The sequence below is a fragment of the Hyla sarda genome, chromosome 3 (genome assembly GCF_029499605.1).
Source record: "Hyla sarda isolate aHylSar1 chromosome 3, aHylSar1.hap1, whole genome shotgun sequence".
NCBI classification, from domain to species: domain Eukaryota; kingdom Metazoa; phylum Chordata; class Amphibia; order Anura; family Hylidae; genus Hyla; species Hyla sarda.
This window is the reverse complement of record NC_079191.1, coordinates 235,619,038-235,636,387: the sequence shown is the minus strand read 5'-3', so window position 1 is coordinate 235,636,387 and position 17,350 is coordinate 235,619,038. Positions and strand designations below refer to the sequence as shown.

The 17,350-nt window shown below is 41.3% G+C and overlaps 1 protein-coding gene across 4 annotated transcripts in view; it reads right to left on the bottom strand.

Moving 5' to 3' along the window:
• Window positions 1-12,663: 12,663 nt before the first annotated feature.
• Window positions 12,664-17,350, bottom strand: part of SOBP (sine oculis binding protein homolog) — a 229,021-nt gene continuing 224,334 nt past the window's right edge. For all 4 annotated transcript variants that reach the window (XM_056566245.1, XM_056566246.1, XM_056566247.1 and 1 more), the window contains one exon: window positions 12,664-14,231. The gene's annotated coding sequence lies outside the window, so the exon portion shown is untranslated. The remainder of the gene's footprint in view (window positions 14,232-17,350) is intronic.

Here is a 17,350-nt window from a genome sequence, read left to right as displayed (position 1 = left end):
TAGACTGAGCACCCCCAGCTGGGATAGTGTGTAGTGGAGTTGCCGCTGACAAGCGCAGCTTGGCCCCGTAAGTCCTACAGCTGTAAGCCGAACAGCAGCAGTGCCGGCATAATCCCTCCTCCCTTCCTGAGTTTTGTACCGAAAAATGCACTACATAGAAACGGAAGCCCCCAAAAGTTACAAAATGAAATTTATTTCTTCAATTTTGTCGCACAATGAATTTTTTTCTGTTTCGCCATGGATTTTTTGGTAAAATGACTAAAGTCACTGCAAAGTAGAATTGGTGGTGCAAAAAATAAGCCATCATATGGAATTTTATGTGCAAAATTTAAAGGGTTATGATTTTTAGAAGGTGATGAGGAAAAAAAGAAAATGGAAAAACGGAAAAAGGCTGAGTCCTTAAGGGGTTAAATAATGTTTTTTCTTCTTCATTATTTCACAGAATTTCAGGGAATTTAATTCCCCTTCAATGATAAGGAGCATTTATTAAGTATTAGAAGCATAAACCAAATATCATTTGTGTGCAGGAGACCCAGTTCTTAAACACCTCTAAGTGTAGCCATTTCCATCTACATTACTATAGCTACGACTTGGCCACATGTATGTGCTATACCAACCTTCAATCCTTACCCTACCTTTTGGGTGATATATCCTAACCTTGGCTCCCTTTTGTACACCACTGCTCAAATAGAACCCCCAGGAGGTAATATGACATCATCATCATTTTCCACCAGAGGGCAGCACTGAGTATACATAGCTATGCACAACTGCTACTGCTCATTCTTCATGACAGAGGGAGAAGCAGGGCCACAGTTAGAGCAGCATCCAAGGAAGATCAGCATATTTGTTGTAGTTCCATGTAGAGGATTGTTTCCCAACCACTATTCCTCCAGTTATTGCAAAACTACAACTCCCAGCATGTCCGGACGGCATGTGGCTTTCTTCACATGCTGGGTGTTGTAGTTTTGCAACAGCTGGAGGAACACTGGTTGGGAATTACTGCTATAAAGGATATGTACATATAGAGTAAGATAGAGAAAGACCCATTGCTACACAGACTTAAAGTAGGAACCTGGAGAAGCAGATTCATACACATAACTGGTAAGTGCAGCCTTCAAATAGGTCTTTGTTGCAATTCCCTGTGATTGATACTTCATGCACATTCCTATAATAAATATGTAAACTTAGATGTACTGTTACTAGGATGTGGAATCAAGATGTCGGACCTACAAAGAGGATGGATGAAGACATAGCTGTGGCTCCCTCCTTTGACTTTAAATCACTAGCCATTTCAGTGGCTGAATGCCTTGATTAAGATCCTCTCCACCTCCCTTCAGCAGCTGCAGGCTGATCTCTCCATTACCTCTCAGAATGTGGGGGCTCTAGAACACCTGGTACAATTTGTGGAGGATGCCACTACCTTCTCGGTCTCTGCCATTTAAACCATAATGAAGGAAAATGCTCTTATGCGTGATTGCTAAGACACCAGATGCGGGTCAAGCAAGCTCAACTGGCTGGAGCGAAAGGAAAAATATTAACATGCAGAATTTGGAGCACTTATACATAGGTTTGGTAACAAATTGGGTCGCCTTTTGGTGGACCTAGCCAAGGTCCAGCACCGTTCACTGCGGATCCCCTCCTTAAGATCCGCTAATGGCCTCATTCTGACAAACCCCCAGCACATAGTGGACTATATGGGCTGCTACTAAGTGGACTTCTATGCTCAAACCTCTCCCCCCACCATATCTACTGATAGCCTCCTTGGTCAGATTCCTCTGCCCCAGATTATGGCAGCACAACTGGAAAGCCTCAATGCTCCTATCACCCCAGACAAAGTAAAGCAAACCAAACAACAGTGACCTAATTTTAAAGCGCCAGGTCCTAACGCGCTCACTGGAGAGTTTGATAAGCTTATTCAGGACCAACTTCGTGACACTCTATCAACCCTCTTTAATGGGGTATTGCAGTGAGGGGGTTTACCAGACTCGGCAGCTACTTCCTATATTCACCTTCTGCCCAAACCGAATATAGACTCCCTGGGTCCTATGGACCTATCTCACTGATCAACGTAGACTCTAATCTTCTTTGTAAAATCATGACTCTCCCTGATTTCCCTGGTCCAGTCAGGTTTCATTAGGAACCGATCGGTGGTTCTCAATATACGCACGGTACTCTCAGTACTAGACTCAGTTCACCACCGGTCTGGCCAGGTTAGGATGGGTTCACATCACGTTTTGTCTCCACAGTTTTCTATCAGGTTTTTTAGTTAAAACAGTATTCCTTAAAACCAGACCAAACTGTATGCAACTGTGTTCTTAAAAAGAACCCGTATGCGGTTTTTAATTGTATATGGTTGGAAAAAATTTTGTCCGGTTGCATGTGGTTTTAAAAAATTACATTAAGTACGGTTTTAAGATTTTTGTTCTTTTTTAAATAAAGTTTCAATTGTTCGGTGGGTGTGACTTTAGAATTGCAATGCACATGTGAAAAGTAAAAAATCGTATAGGGAAAACCAAATTGAACCGTAGACACATATGGTTCACTACGGTCCTCATTGACTTTCATGTTACAACAACCATATACGGTTACAATACGGTTTTTCAGCCGGACCAAAAACCGTGGTAGAACATGGTTTTGAGTACGAAAAAAAAACACATTACAAACAAACTGCTCGCAACCGGATGCATCAGGTTGCATACGGTTTACAATGCATTGCCTATGGATATGGTTTCTGATATGGTTGCATACGGTTTCAAATATGACCTGGCTAGACGCAGTGCTGGATGCCATGGACATTAGGGGTGAGTTCAAGGTTCGTCTACGAGCCCTATACACATCTCCGAAATTGAGAATATACCTTGTAGGGTTCCTCTTCTCCATCTTTCCATTACATAAGGGTACTCCTCAGGAGTGCCCCCTCTCCCCTCTGCTTTTTGATATCGCCCAGGAACCTCTAGCTCACTGACTTTCCAGCACACAGACCTTCTCAGGCATATCGGTGGGCATGGGGGAGGCCCGGGTATCCTTGTTCGCAGACTATATAATTCTTTATTTGGGGAACCCGGTTCAGGCCATACCTTGCATCCTACATACCCTATTTCGCTTTGGTTCATATTCATTGTATCGAATAAATGCTCATAAATCTAAATTACGGTCATTGCGACGACCTTCCTCCGCGTATCTATCGGCATTGCAGTCACTAGGGATCCCCATAGCTACCCAATCTATAACCTACTTGGGCATAAAAATTGAACGCCACAATCTTTATACTCCCTTAATTACCAGCCATTGTTTGCTAAAATTCAATACATAGATGGCATAATTTGTCCCTCTTCCTCCTAGGCCGCTGTCATCTACTTAAGATGTTCAGCTTCGCTAAACTACTCTACCCTTAAAAAATCCCTATGCTTCTAAACAAATACTTGGATATTAAGACACTCACCTTCACTAAATTTATTTGGTCAGGGAAGAAGCTGAGGATCACATTACGTACTCTCATGCTTTCTCCGTGGGATGGGGGGGGGGGGGGGTGAATTTCTCGGACATAAGGGGTTACAATTTGGCCTGTAATCCATGTCACATCATGTACTGGTTCCAAAATACTTCTAGATACTCTAATTCATCTTTGGAAACACAATATGCAGCTCCATTGCACCCATTGGATCTCCTGCACTGTCCTTTCTCTTTGTCATCAAGGGATTCCTACTGTTTAGAGATACCATTGCAACCTGGAAAACCCTTACAAAACACATGGGTTTCTTCTATCTCTTTTCTGAAAGGGATCAACACTTTGGCTGATCTGATGATTAGAATGGAGAAATGTTGGTACACAATGTCTGACTTGGAAGTTAAATGCCATATTCCACCTTGCCCCCTTTGTTGGGGAACCCTAATAGGATAGACCATTGCCCCAACTGTAAGCTTTACAAAGCTGACCTTTTTCACTGTCTCTGGCAATGCCCTCCTGTGGAGCAATACTGGAAGAGAGTGTTGAACCTAGTGAGAAAGGTTAGCCCCTTCGTTGGTGATTTAGGATATTTCTGTGTCAGGGGGGTCATACTCTTATGCTTATCTTCCCCCTATAGCCCACTCAGTAATTACCCTGGCAAAACTAGGTATCCTTCGAAATGCCTACCATGCCTACCATATACCACCTCATTAAGGCATTAAAACATTTATTCGCCCTAGACAAGGAAGTAACATTGCAACACAAGGAGCACATGGCCGAACTCCATTATGCGCCCATTTATTCACACGCAATGGTATGCGATGGCTGAACTATCAGGCTCCCTGGGGGCACTAAAGGTCCCATAAACTATTGATAACCCTTTAGATATATATGCCTTTGCACAAATCTAGTTAATATAGGGCCGCATACTGGTGCTAGCTTGTTGAAAGATGTCTCCTCTACTGCTCAACATTGACTATTCCATTCCTTCTTGATATTCTTTCAAGGCTCCTGAAAGGGCATATGCCCCGGAAATTCTGTGCAGCAGCTGCTTATATGTTTGTTCATCCGTCTGTTTATCGTTTGTCTGGTTTGTTGTGGTGTCTGTCTGTTTGGTTATGATTATTGAATTTCATCCTTGTTTATTCTTGAGTACTGGTGTTTCCTATCATTATTTTGTTGGGGGCTTATCATAGTGTGCTACATGCCTATATGTCGATCTCTAACTCATGCTGCTATGAGGCTGCTTCATTTGTTCCACTTTGCTATTCCTGGTTCTGGAAGGCGATTTGTTGCTCCACCTTTAAGCTTTTAGCCTGACCACCACATCCAACAGTTGTAAAACCTTGCACAGTTATAACTTTATATCGCGAGTGACACTATGAAGCCAGTGTTTACTATGTTAGCTAGTTTATTAGACAAACTTGTATAGGACTATTGTATTTACTGCTTATACAGATTTTGGTAAGATCTGATCGCTTTGTATTTTCATTCCCCTGCCTTTCTTCCCCCCGTATCATTCCTTGGAAAACAAGAAAAAAAATTTTTTAAAAAGAAAAACTTCCCTTCTACTCTCCACATTCCGAGATCCTTAAAGGCGTACGCTGGTGGAAAACAATTATTATATTTTTTTCCCCAAATCAACTGGTGTCAGAAAGTTAAAAAATCTTAACCCTTCCAGCTGCTGAATGCTACAGAGGAAGTTGAGTTGTTCTAACCACAGTGCTCTCTGCTGACACCTGCAGCAGGAGCTGTCCAAAGCAGGAGATGTTTGCTATGGGGATTTGCTTTTACTCTGGACAGTTCCTGACATGGACAGAAGTGTCTGAAGAGAGCACTGTGGTCAGACAGAAAGGAACTACTCAACTTCCTCTGTAGTATACAGAAGCTGATAAGTACTGGAAGGATTAAGAGTAATAGAAAAAATTACAAATCTGTTTAACTTTCTGGAGCCAGTGGTTTTATGAAAAAAAATGTTTTCCACTTGAGTACCAGGTTAAAAGAAAAGGGAAATTAAGATTTTTGTTTGCTCTTTTAAATATTTTTTTTAAAGCCGTAAGTATGCTGGAGAAAGATGTGGACCCATAGATAAGGATCTGTCTGCCACAATCTGTATATTTCATATACATACATACTTAATACGTACATGTATCTATTTTTTATTACTTTTATTTTTTTTGGGGGGGGGGTTACATTTCACCTCTTCTTGCAGCTCTGACAAGTGTGCTAGTCTATACAAACATCTTTAAATCGGTGCACAGCTTGTGTTTTCCTTTTCTGCCCAAGAAGCAATGTCATTTATTCCTATTACTACAACATGATTTCAACAGTAGGTTTTATTTTCCTGGTGTAACTTTTCTGAAACTTGATATGGTATCTTCATAACATCTGCAGGCAGAATGCTTATGCCATGAGATCACATATAGTACCAAGAGAATAAATAGGACTTCATGCCAAATCTGTAATGTACAATTACCATCTTAACAACTAGGAAAATCAGCTATGTGTTAACATGTACTGTATATTACTAAAGTCTTCTTATGGTGAAAAAGAAAATCAGAACTTATACCAAAATATACAAGACATAAATAATTACAGCATATACCCATAGAAATTATGCGTTTTTACTCCACTTCTTCAGCCTCACAATGAAACTTAAAGGGCTATTCCCGGTTAAAAACTTTTTACTGGCTCAGAAAGTTAAACAGATTTGTAAATTACTTCTATTAAAAATCTTAATCCTACCAGTACTTATCAGCTGCTGAAGATGAGTTGTTCTTTTCTGTCTGACAACAGTGCTCCCTGCTGACACCCCTGTCTGTCTCAGGAAGTATCCAGAGTAGCAGCAAATCCCCATAGAAAACCGATTCTGCTTTGGACAGTTCCTGAGACAGACAGAGGTGTCAGCAGAAAGCACTGTTTTCAGGCAGAAAATAACTCAACTTCAGCAGCTGATAAGTACTGGTAAGATTAAGATTTTTTTTATTAGAAGTAATTCACAAATCTGTTTAACTTTCTGGAGCCAGTTGATATGAAAAAAATGTTTTCACTGGAATACCCTTTTAAGCCTCCATATGATGAAATCTGACTAAGGCTCTCTGGTAGATGGATTATGAATAAAACTTTGAAGACTAGATAATTTTATTATCTATATTTTTTCCTGATGTAGAGTCAACAACAAAAATAACAGTCTTCATCACAACAGCAGCGTACTTAGGGGGGGGGGGGGGCATCCACCAAGGGGCCACTGACAAAGGGGTGCCAAGCCTAGAACCCCCCCCCCTCCCACCAATTCACCTTACCTGCTCTCCAGCTGATTGTGTAGTACACAGTGAGTGGAGCGTGACCTTTGCACTGCACTGGTGAGTGGAGGAGGAAGGAGGTTGTTCAGCTGGATAAATATATATGTATACACACACACACTGGGGAGAACAAGTATTTGATACACTGCCGATTTTGCGGGTTTTCCTACTTACAAAGCAATTAGAGGTCAGTAATCTTTATCATAGATACTCTTCAACTATGAGAGACGGAATCTAAAACAGAAATCCAGAAAATTTATTTTTTTTTGTACGATTTAAAAAAAATTCATTTGCATTTTATTACACGACATAAGTATTTGATCACCTACCAACCAGTAAGAACTTCAGCTCTCACATACTTGTTATTTTTTATTTTAAGAAGCCCTCGTGTTCTTCACTCATTACCTGTATTAACCCTTTAATGACCAAGGACATTAAAAGTTGATCGCCGCGTCTAAAACGAAAGTAAAAGCTTCCCGGCTGCTCAGTAGGGCTGATCGGGACCACCGCAGTGAAAATGCTGTGTCCCGATCAGCTAGGACGCGAGCGGAGGTCCTCTTACCTTCCTCCGGCGCATCCGATCGGCGATTGATTGCTCCAAGCCTGAGATGCAGGCTTGAGCAATCAACCGCCGAGAACACTGATCAATGCAAAGCTATGGCTTTGCAGTGATCAGTGTTAAAGATCAGTGTGAGCAGTGTTATAGCATCCTGCAAAAAAAGTGTAAAAAAAAGTTAATAAATGTGATTTAACCCTTTCCCTAATAAAAGTCCAAATCACCCCCCTTTTCCCATAAAAAAAAACATGTAAATAAAAATAAATATAAACATATGTGGTATCGCCGTGTGCGTAAATGTCCGAACTATAAAAATATATCATTAATTAAACTGCACGGTCAATGGAGTACGATCAAAAAAAATCCAAAGTCCAAAATAGTGCATTTTTGGTCACTTTTAATATCATGAAAAAACGAATAAAAAGCGATCAAACAGTCCGATCAATGCAAAAATGGTACCGCTAAAAATTTAAGATCACGGTGAAAAAAATGAGCCCTCATACCGCCCCATACATGGTAAAATAAAAAAGTTATAGGGGTTAGAAGATGACAATTTTAAACGTATAAATTGTCCTGCATGTAGTTATGATTTTTTCCAGAAGTACGACAAAATCAAACCTATATAAGTAGGGTATCATTTTAACTGTATGGACATACAGAATAAAGATAAGGTGTCATTTTTACCGAAATATGTACTGCGTAGAAACGGAAGCCCCCAAAATTTACAAAATGGCGCTTTTTCTTCAATTTCGTCGCACATTTTTTTTCCATTTTGCCATAGATTTTTGGGTAAATTGACTGATGTCACTGCAAAGTAGAATTGGGGGCGCAACAAATAAGCCATCATATGGATTTTTAGGTGCAAAATTAAAAGGGTTATGATTTTTAAAAGGCGAGGAGGAAAAAACGAAAGTGCAAAGATGGAAAAACCTGTGGTCCTTAAGGGGTTAATTGTACCTGTTTGAACTCGTTACCTGTATAAAAGACACCTGTCCACACACTCAATCAAACATTGGCCAAGACCAGAGAGCTGTGTAAGGACATAAGGGATAAAATTGTAGATCTGCACAAGGCTGGGATGGGCTACAGGACAATAGGCAAGCAGCTTGGTGAGAAGACAACAACTGTTGGCGCAATTATCAGAAAATGGAAGAAGTTCAAGATAACCCTCAATCTCCCTCAGTCTGGGGCTCCATGCAAGATCTCACCTCGTATGGCATCAATGATCATGCGGAAGGTGAGGGATCAGCCCAGAACTACATGGTAGGACCTGGGACCACAGTCTCCAAGAAAACCATTAGTAACACACTACTCCATTATGGATTAAAATCCTGCAGCACATGCAAGGTCCCCCTGCTCAAGCAAGGGATGATCCAGAGGAGGAATGAGAGAAGGTCATGTGGTCTGATGAGACAAAAATAGAGCTTTTAGGTATAAACTCCACTCGCTGTGTTTGGAGAAATAAGGATAATTACAACCCCAAGAACACCATCCCAACCGTGAAGCATAGAGGTGGAAACACCATTCTTTGGGCCTGCTTTTCTGCAAAGGGGACAGGATGACTGTGCTGTATTGAGGGGAGGATGGATGGGGCTATGTATTGCGAGGTCTTGGCCAAAAACCTCTTTCCCTCAGTAAGAGCACTGAAGATGGTTCGCGGCTGGTTATTTCTAGCATGATGACCCGAAACACACAACCAGGGCAACGTAAGGAGTGGCTCCGTAAGAAGCATCTCAAGGTCCTGGAGTGACCTAGCCAGTCTCCAGACCTGAACCCAATAGAAAATCTTTGGAGGGAGCTGAAAGTCCGTATTGCCTAGCGACAGCCCCGGAACCTGAAGGATCTGGAGAAGGTCTGTATGGAGGAGTGGGCCAAAATCCCTGCTGCTGTATGTGCAAACCTAGTCAAGAACTACAGGAAACGTTTGATCTCTGTAATTGCAAACAAAGGTTTCTGTACCAAATATTAAGTTATGCTTCTCCGATGTATTGAATACTTATGTCATGCAATAAAATGCAAATTCATTTTATTTATTTTTTTAAATCATACAATGTGATTTTCTGGATTTTATTTTTGGATTTCTTCTCTCACTGATGAAGAGTACCTATGATATAAGTGACAGCCCACTGCTTTGCTCAGTTTTCTAGGTATTTGTATGTGATAGTTTTTATGGGCTGAATTATTGCTAGCTGGGATTTTTAGTGCACAAACAGAATTCTGGAGGTATGGACTGGACAGGAGTTCCCTGTCTGAGGTCAGCCCACTAAATAATGCTTTTCTCTGCTGGTAATATGATAGTTTTTATCGGCTAGATCGCTGATAGCTGGGATTTGTAGTACACCAAGTGATTTCTGCAGGTATTGAAAGGTGGTCCCTGTCAGCCCACGAATTAAAGGGGTTATCCAGGAAAAAACTTTTTTTAATATATCAACTGGCTCCAGAAATTTAAACAGATTTGTAAGTTACTTCTATTAAAAAATCTTAATCCTTTCAGTACTTATGAGCTTCTAAAGTTAAGGTTGAGCTTCTGAAGTTAACCGTGTCTCGGGAACCGCCCAGTTTAGAAGAGGTTTGCTATGGGGATTTACTTCTAAACTGGGCGGTTCCCGAGACACGTGTCATCAGAGAGTACTTAGACAGAAAAGAACAACCTTAACTTCAGAAGCTCATAAGTACTGAAAGGATTAAGATTTTTTAATAGAAGTAATTTACAAATCTGTTTAACTTTCTGGAGCCAGTTGATATATAAAAAAAAGTTTTTTTTCCTGGATAACCCCTTTAATGCTATGCTCAATGCTGTGGAATTGTAAAGATTAGAATTTGTGAAGGCTTTTTGGCTTTTGCAGTACCTGTTCCCTCTGTCTCTGTCTCTTTTTAAAATGGTAGCTGCATGCAGTACATGGCTTTATCTGTGTCTACAACCCATCCCTGTGCTGTGTTCTATTGACCTGGGAACTGATTGACATAAACCAGTAAATTATTATAAAAATTATGACATGTGATAGCTGCAAGGTATGCTGAGCTACACTGAAATCATCACAATGCCTCAGGACTTCCTCCTTTCCTTTTGGGTCTCCCATATGGGGAACCGGCATTTCCGTGGCTAATGCGGGTGTCGTCGATCTCACTGAGGTCAACAACATGCCCCCTCCATACAGCTCTATGGGAAAGGCAGGGATGCACAAATTCTGCATCTCCACCTCTTCCATAGAGATACATGGAGGGGGCATCATGCTCGGCCAACATGCCTCCTGCACAGGAGAGCCGCGGCAGAGCCGGGGCCCCGTTCAGGAGATCCCAAGTGTCTAGGACTGCAGATCTCCTTTAACAGCATTTAGTGATATGCTTTACAGCATGTATGTACTGTATATACATCTACACCCCCCTCCACTGGCCAGTGCTCCAGCACTTCTCTATGGGGTTTCCAAATCTTACCAAGCGCTAAACTTGGCAACGTGCACAAATGCTCCATTTATTCGGAGAACAATTGATATCCGTTTTTACTAGGGAATAACTTTTAAACTTGGGATAATCCCTTTAATTTGCATTTTATTTGTGTCAGTTGGGCAGGTCACCCTGCAACTTCGGCAATGCTTATTATTATAACCTTCTGTGGAAAACTCAGCTACAAAAAATTATAGATTTATAAAAGATGTTACTATAAAAAAAAAATTAAGCAATTAATTTTAATGTTTAGATTTTTTTGTGCAGACCTTTGGCCTAAACTGACAGGAAACATGGATGTCATATAGGCAATATAGTATGTTTTCAGTCACCTCTGTGTTGTGCATTCAGTATAACATTTTGCATAAAAATACACCAATATTTCTTGATCCATAGCGTGTCACTTTACATCTGTTTCTACTCAATTTCCCCTTAAGGGTCATGTCAGTGGGATGTTTCTACCTGCCTGTCACATTCACTGTACATGGACCTGGCATTCTTGGTATGACTGCATATTGCAGAAATTGTGGCACAAAGCCCTTGTCAGCTCTTATCAAATAAAGTGTATATACTCTGCATAAAGTGACAAAAATTCTGGTTTACCTGCAATCCTGTCTATAATTGCTAGGTTATACATACAAGCAATCTTCGGCTCTCCCATAGAACTACATAGAGGGGGCGTGGCAGCCTCCGCTTAGGGCGGGGGTCATGACGTGCCACTGTAAATGAGAGCCATGGCTCTAAACAGGAGATCGCAGGGGGGCCCAGCACTTGGACCCCCCCCCCACAATCTAAAACTTATTCCCTATCCTTCGCATAGGGGATACGTTTTTTTACATGATACTTGTCTTTTAAATATACAGAACATACATTCTCAACCTAGGCATGTATTTGAAGGCCCATAGTCCATACCCCCTTTTCAGACTCTACATATTTGCAGGCTTTGTGAAATAGGCTTAGTATACAACAGACCCATCACCTCTTCAGCCCTCTATATGACTGGTATGCCACTGGCATTAAGAGGTTGGCTCATTTTATTAAGTTTAGAGGAAACCACAGTAATTAAGTAAACGACTTTTCATATAGTGAGACTTTACTGCAGTCCCTTTCTGTGTAATTATAGATTGCCACCCTCCTGATCCTCCGCACCCATGTGTTGGTGGCCAGCTTCCCCATCCATAAGATGTCTGCCTATGGGGTAGCATATGACAATACATGGCATTCTGTCTCCTCCATTGCACCTGTGTTCGCTGTTTGTGCCAGGAGTACTGCTAGTCAGAGTGATGAGCATTGTCACATGCTCCTCCATAGGCAGCCACATGGGCTTACGGAATTGGGGGGGGGGGGGGGGGTGGAGATGTATAATTACACAGAATGGGGCTACAGTGAAGGCTGACTAAATGAGTAAACCAGTCATTTCAACGATTCCTTTGATTTCTTAGTTAAGTTAATAAACTCTTTAACCATTGTTTAGGACGTAAAAAGACTTTACACCCAAAATAATAATAACGTGGATAACTTTGTCTTATGAATGCCGAGTAGAATGAAAATCATGAAAAAACAACATCTTCAAAGTTTGCACAGAAATTTATAGGATAAAAAGAGATGTTCTAAAGAACAGTCCATAAAGATATCATTATCCTAATAATCCAACAAAACACAAACACTTCAGTTCACTTCCTTTCCAAACACACAAGTCGTCTTCTTCACAGTGGGAATGTTAATAACAATAGAGTTTCTTCAAATTTACCAAAGAATGATGTTTTTGTACTTTAATTCTGGAAACATATGGATAGGTCGGCTGTTCCCAACAAGTTAAAAGTTACAATTCAGGAAACATGTAACATGACAGAAAGCGGATTTGACACTCCACAAATTCGGGATCGATTCCAAGTTAATAAATAAAGGGTTCATTTCTGAAACAGTAGTTTGACCTGCTAAGTGATATTGTTTTTGTCTTTTTTTTCTCCTTTTTTTTACAAACAAAGCTATAGAAATACAGTATATACATAGTACTAACAGTACACATACACTAAAAAAGCTGCTATGCTCCAATCCATACTGCACAGGATGCCTTTATACTGAATCCACATAATTGTAAAAAAAAATGCACGTCTACTTCAAATAGCAGGCACTGTGCAGAAAAGGTGAATGAGCAAATGCTTTATTTGAATTAGTAAACATATACACTGAATCACAATGTGATTTAATGAGATTTCTCCAAACTTGTATGAAAAAAATAAGGGGGATACGTTACATCAGTTCCACTCTTTCTTAAAGATAAGTGCTGGCACACAAGCTCTATGCTAGTGTTGTTTTGGACTCTTGGCTACATCTGTACAAGTGCACATAATTATAGAAATGTGTCTTCTACCCTGTTAGATCCTCACTCCAGTGACTGAGGACTGAATTGCACATTTTTCTTCATCAAGACAGGAGTAAGCAAACACCAAAACAGAATAACAGGCAGGAAAAAGGGGAGTTGTGGTTCCAAGAAAAAGGGGTGTCTAGGGAAAAAAATTCCACTTGGCCCCTGTTCCATCATTGGCATGCCCATGCTATTCCAATTATCATGAAAGGACTGTGTGTATGTGGAGAGATTGTCTCGCTGGCTTCCTGGATCAGTGAAATCTAGGGAGGTTGAAATTTCATCCTGTATCTCTTATGACGCTCAGCAAATATCTCCTCCCTCCCTTGTCAGATTAGTTTACACCCTAGGGAAATTTTGGTCTTTAGTTCAACACTTTTGCTCTGTTCCTAACTGGGGTGCTTTTAAGGGGGAGTTTAAAAGAAATGTGAGTAGAATAAACATTTACAGATCTCTTTTGCCATCTAGCCTGTACAAGAAACCACAATATCAACTATTCATGCTGCCTTCTACTTCACTCTGTAAGGATTAAAATTCATAAAGCCTAACACTGAAAATATGGCATTAGACATAAAGATGGTCTTTGTTAAAATAAAAAGTACAATATTAGCCATTAAAACTTTCTCTTTAAATGTTTCAATTAAAAGTGCATAATGGGTAAGAGATGACCATGAAGTGTTGCTACTCCAATGCAAAACCTTTACCCTCTTTAACAGTTCCACACCCTATATAACAAAGTACAATTCTCATTGTAGCAGCAAAACCATAAGTCTCTTAAGCAAAATAAGAAGAAGTCCATATAATTCCAGTCATACGTTTCCCTCCAGTACAGATATTAAGGGGGGGGGGGGGGGGGATTCATTGGTCCACTTTCTTCTTTACGTCACCAACTGTAGATGTAAGGGAAAGTGAAGTGGAAAGGAATGCTCAGCATCCTATGAAATATGGATAGCATGGCTTTTCTTGCATGACAGCATGATAAGCAGAGACAGCAGGGCAGTCGCAGGCAGACGAACGGAAATAAGAAGTGGACCAGCTGGTGTTGTTTGGGGAAGTGTATGTAGACTGTGCTGCTCCCATTTTCCCATGCGAGGTACCCTGTTAGCCAACATCCTGTTAAAAAAAAACACATAACATTAGTTCACATACTGCATATTGATTTATATTAGTATAGTTACATCTATATAATGGCAACATACTGTACTTTAGATCACCGTACAGAAAAGACATGGGGGGGGGGGAGATTTATCAAAATCTGTCCAGAGGAAAAGTTGCTGAGTTGCCCATAGTAACCAATCAGATTGCTTCTTTTATTTTTCACAGGCCTTTTCAAAAATGAAAGAAGCAATCTGATTGGTTGCTATGGGTAACTGGTCAACTTCTTGACTTGAAGGGTTTGCAATTGATTAGGGAAAACAATGTAGCCCAATTTGCAGCAGACGTTTTCTGTTTTGTCTGAAAATACCCTAAGTTTGGATTTTAAGTTTGGAGTTAATGTTTTTTTTTGAGCATCTTTTTTCAACACTGACACCAGATGTTTGAAGTAAGGTGATGACATCGCAAGTGAGGAAACAAAGGACTGAACTGGTTCATGGGTGACCCATGTGTGTGTCCTCTTTAATGCTCTGCAGGTAGGGTCAGTTCAGAGACTTAGCATGGGTGACCCGTGTGTGTGTCCTCTTTAAGGCTCTGCAGGTAGGGGCAGTTCAGAGACTTAGCATGGGTGACCCGTGTGTGTGTCCTCTTTAAGGCTCTGCAGGTAGGGTCAGTTCAGAGACTTAGCATGGGTGACCCGTGTGTGTGTCCTCTTTAAGGCTCTGCAGGTAGGGGCAGTTCAGAGACTTAGCATGGGTGACCCGTGTGTGTCCTCTTTAAGGCTCTGCAGGTAGGGTCAGTTCAGGGACTTAGCATGGCTGGCCCATGTGTGTCCTCTTTAAGGCTCTGCAGGTAGGGGCAGTTCAGGGACTTAGCATGGCTGGCCCATGTGTGTCCTCTTTAAGGCTCTGCAGGCAGGGGCAGTTCAGGGACTTAGCATGGCTGGCCTGTGTGTGTGTGTGTGTGTGTGGTCTTTAAGGCTCTGCAGGCAGGGGCAGTTCAGGGACTTAGCATGGCTGGCCTGTGTGTGTGTGTGTGTGTGGTCTTTAAGGCTCTGCAGGTAGGGGCAGTTCAGGGACTTAGCATGGCTGGCCTGTGTGTGTCCTCTTTAAGGCTCTGAAGGTAGGAGCAATTCAGGGACTTAGCTGATGGGTCCCCTGTAGGGCAGTATGTGATAGGTCGTGATTTCATAAGGGAAATTATGTCACAAAGGTTATGACATCATAGAGGGCATTTACATTGTCTGACATGTCCCATCTTTTAAAGCTCTATAGTTCACAATGGTAAAGACTGACATTACTATTTCTGTGATGTCAATAATAATGACATATTCTCTGAGGTTGTGAAAGGCATTTGTATATTCACACTGAGCATTGCATGTTAGAGGTGAAGTGTATTTTGACAGGTTGTGACGTAACTCCTGCTGCCAAGGAAGACATTACTAATACCATTCCAATGTCTTTTTCCCCACTGATCAGCAGAAACATTGTTATGCAAGCCGTTCTGATCAAAATAAGATTTACATCTGCTATGGTAAATTAGTGAGTAATAATTTAGAATGATTATTATTCTGGAACAATACTATTCTTTCTGACATGGCATAGCTCCTTTAAATAGACATTAATTAGGTTTAATTGCTTCATTATCTGTATAGTTGGCGAGTAAAATGAGATGATGCTGTGGTGTATAAATGGAGCTATTTCTGAAACCAGCCTTGGTGATGCTATGTAAATGATTACAGAGAACTGTATACAAAAACATGCAAATTAGCTCTGACCATTCTTATTCATATGGTAAAAAATACATTTGAAATCCATCTTGTTGGGTTTTAAATAACAAACCAAAACTAAAGTAGAAGGTGATTACAGTAATTACAGTATTTACATATCAATATAGACACGGGAAACCTGTGATATCTTGCTTGAGATCAGGGAACTGGCAGGGGCGTACCTAGAGCATTTGGCACCCGGGGCGGACCCTTTGTTTGGCACCCCCCCCACACACACACACACACGCACCCCCCCTTAATTACACCCCCTCCCTCCCCTCCCCCCAGGAGCGGACTGACAACACTCGGGGCCTCCGGACCAAAAAAAGGCAAGGGCCCCTGCTAGGCTCTGCAGCTCGTCAATCTTCTGCCACGCTCCTATTCCACCCAAATCCCACACACAATAAACTAAAATTTATATATATAAGAAACACTTTAATGTAGGTAAATTTCTATGACCAATAATACTGGTATACAAGGAGTAAATATATACCACCACACAATAACTGGATAATACCGCCATAATGTACTGAATAAACCCACTATACACAGACCAGTATACTATAAAGGATCTGTATACAATATAAGTGATTATATACAGGACCATATGGCGGTAGATATCAGCTGCACACAGGATGTGTATACCATATAAGTGATTACAGTTACATTTTGGGACTCACAATTATGTCTTTTCTGATCAGCGGCGTCCTCTTTCCTTTTCTTCTCTGTCCGGATAAGACCGCCATGTGGATCTCTTAACATCTGCAGGAAAAACATGTCAGACTCTGCATATATTCAGTGCCCTCCTCTACACAATCTTCCCATCTATAGGCCCACAAACTGTAATAATGCCCTCCTTGGTGTCCTGCATAGTAAAAGGGCAAGTAGGTAGCCAGGTAACCCTCTTTCCCATAGGTATATGCAGAGTTACACCCCCCCCCTCTTTCCCATAGGTATATGCAGAGTTACACCCCCTCTCTTTCCCATAGGTATATGCAGAGCTACGCTACACCCCCCTCTTTCCCATAGGCAGAGCTAAAACCCCCCCACCCCCCTCTTCACCCATAGGTATATTGCAGAAGCTACACCCCCCCCCCCTCTTTTCCCATAGGTATATGCAGAGCTACACCCCCCCTCCTCTTTCCCATAGGTATATCTAGGGCTGGGCTGGCGTATACCGGTTCATACCTGAATACCACATTTTTTTGAGACTGCACGATATGAATTTTCCCCCATACCGCAATACCCGGTTGGGCCCCTCCCCCTCAGGAATGTTATTATCAGCCTAGCACAGCGCTGTCCCCACAATCGGGGAACTAATCCTATGTTACCCGCCCAGCGCTGTTTTGCTCCCCCCCAATTAATGATC